The sequence below is a fragment of the Protomyctophum bolini genome (genome assembly GCF_963924005.1).
Source record: "Protomyctophum bolini genome assembly, chromosome: 18".
Classification (NCBI taxonomy): Eukaryota; Metazoa; Chordata; class Actinopteri; order Myctophiformes; family Myctophidae; genus Protomyctophum; species Protomyctophum bolini.
Window position 1 is genome coordinate 35978565 of NC_137879.1, and position 3200 is coordinate 35981764.

Sequence of the window (3200 nt, forward strand, 5' to 3'; positions counted from 1 at the left end):
GTTGTTTGTTTGCACATTATTCAAATAAATAAAACGTTTCAGAGCATTTCATGAATGCAGCTCATACGTGCTTTACCTTAAAATTAGAACAACGGTCAAATGAAAAGGGTGAAAATAAAACACCAGAAATGAAGGATAATTAATTACGTGAATTAAAAACAAACTTCGCACAAAATAGTTGTGTGACTGGAAAAGCAATGCTTGTCATTAATAACCACCTCTTCGATGATCTCATTGGTCTGTTAAATGTTTTCTGTTCTCTAATCTCTAATCGTCTACGTTTTATTATCGTCTTGAATTTGTTTAACTGATTGGGATCCCAGATGTAATCTTGTTAAACTGGCTACCTCTGATCTTGCCCAGACAATACAGTCTCCATTGACAACCAACCAACCAACCAATGGTGAGACCAACCGTCCTTCCAGGCTATGGGATTTAACTCTTGATAGATCGATTCCTAGCGGAAGTTGTAACCCCCCCCCTTATAACTGTAAGTACCATAGTACGTCCAATTAATTTCCACGCAATCATGTCATCATAACCAACGCACTCTCGGGTTGCCAACGTCATTTACAGTGGTCTTAGATCATAGATGATTACTGTGAAGGCATACAGGCTACATAAAAAACATCAGCATTTTGATATGCCTTGAGGTATCAGGTTATTAATTAAATCATACTTATTATTTTGTTTCTTTTTGAGAAATACACCTTTTATCCCCCTCTACGGTACTATCCATTCCATCATCGTGCAAGTATGCTACAATGCAATACATCATAGGCTGAAATGAAATGTAGGCCTAATTGTAATTCAGTACCTTCATATATCATATATGTTCTGGGAATATCAGTTTTTGAATGCCAATTAATTCTGTAGGCTTCTTTGTAATCTATACTTCCACACTTCACTGACTGTCAGTGTGTCTCCCAAAGGATCCGTATATTTGAATTGGCCCCTTCCTTTTTCCCCTCTGGGCCTTTATGTAGCCTACAGTGGAATTGAAACACTTGATAAATGGGTTCTTCTCTCCAGAGCAAACTGCCGAGTCCATGAGCTAAATTTCAGTATACATTAAATGAAGTAAGGCCATGCTGCAAGCACTGCACTTGCACATACAGTTGAGTTGACTGGCTATCAAAGAAATGAGTGTGAGCAGTCATGTTGGATATTTCAGTGCAGCATGAGTATACCTTGCTTCCAATGCAATCCATATCCACCCATCTTCAACCGCTTATCCGTGGTCGGTTTGCGGGGGCAACAGCTCCACCAGAGAGCCCACGAGGCAGCTGTCTACACCGGGCCATTTAATCCATCTTCAATGATCTATCAATGCTGTACAGTCAGTGCCACGGTACTGCCACCACATCAGAACAAGTGGTTAACAGACACTCTAAAGCCTTATCGATACTTTGTTGTAGGACAAACACACCATCAAGCACTGTAACATTGATGCCGACTTTGCCGAGTCGTACCCGACCCGAAATGCATTTTCCGTTTTACTAAAGAGCCGGAGAAACCCCTGATATTGAACAGTAGCAGTGATTAGAAATGTACAATCGTAATACAGAGCTTTGACATTTTTACAAGCGCTTTAAATCAGCTGAGATGATGCTTGGTTGGAGTGAAAACCTGTCTGCAGTAGAGTAGACACGCTCTGGACACCACAGTGTCACAGCAGACATTTTCACCAGCAGTGTTAACTATGACCACACAGCGGCGCTGTTTCACAACAAACCATTGGAGACGGGAGCCTGTCCCACTGTCTTAAATCGAAGACAAACTATTTTCTTAACAGTTTCTATTCATCTCTACTAATGTGGAGCTGGCTGGTTCTGGAGGGCAGAATAGAGTCAGTGAAGTTACATGTGGTCAAGCATAACCTACTAGTACGGTAGTGTTGGGGAGTATTAAGCTACATGTAGCTGAGCTACGTAGCTTAGCTACATTTTGCTGTAGCTTGTGGTATTTTAGCTACATTCATATTTGTGTACCTCGTCAAGTAGCTCAGCTACTTTTTTGGTCATTTTTTGTAGCTTAGCTACTCAAGTTACAAGCTACAATTTTGGGCAATTACATGAAATAAATATATTCATTTTGACCATTAGTTGCTCTGTTGCTGTGTTAATTCTTGTACTAGAACCCCCTTTGAAAAATCAAGGACTGTTCCTTTTTCTGATTGCTTTGAGGGCATGTCAGCACTTGACAAGCCAACAGCTGCCTCTAATTGGCCTCTGATTGGCCCTGGTATCACAGGGTGGGAAGGGTCTCCCAGAGGGGAGGAGGGGTCTCCCAGAGGGGAGCAGGGGTCTCCCAGAAGGGAGGAGGGGTCTCCCAGAGGGGAGCAGGGGTCTCCCAGAAGGGAGGAGTGGTCTCCCAGAGGGGAGCAGGGGTCTCCCAGAGGGGAGCAGGGTGAGGAGGGGTCTCCCAGAGGGGAGCAGGGTGGGAGGGGTCTCCTAGAGGGGAGCAGGGGAGGAGGGGTCTCTCAGAGGGGAGCAGGGTGAGGAGGGGTCTCCTAGAGGGGAGCAGGGTGGGAGGGGTCTCCCAGAGGGGAGGGGTCTCCTAGAGGGGAGCAGGGGGAGGAGGGGTCTCCTAGAGGGGAGCAGGGGTCTCCTAGAGGGGAGCAGGGGAGGAGGGGTCTCCCAGAGGGGAGCAGGGTGGGAGGGGTCTCCCAGAGGGGAGCAGGGGTCTCCCAGAGGGGAGCAGGGTGGGAGGGGTCTCCCAGAGGGGAGCAGGGGTCTCCCAGAGGGGAGGAGGGGTCTCCCGCATGTACATTCTCAATTTAACGCTGAAAAATAAAAAGTAGCTGAGCTACTTTTCCTATGTAGCTGTAGCTTTACAAGCTACATTTCTCCAGGGGTAGCTATGTAGCTTGATCAAGCTACTGCCATGGTGAGCTACTTGTAGCTTTACAAGCTACGCTTTCAAAGTAACTTCCCCAACACTAAACATTACCATGCCATGAGCCCTACTAAAAAGCCATAGCCTCTAGCTGTGGGCCCCTGGCCATTGCAAAATGGCAAAAACTAAAAGAAAATAAAGAAAAAACTCCCATTTGCAAATTGTGAGCATCTGCTAGTTTCAAAACGTGTCCAACATTTGACAATTTAATGACATGCCCAAAATAGGAACTGATTTCTAAAGAGTTAAAAAAAAAAAAAAAGAATAGGCCAAGTCTGTGTAATCTGTAAATCTGTGTGATT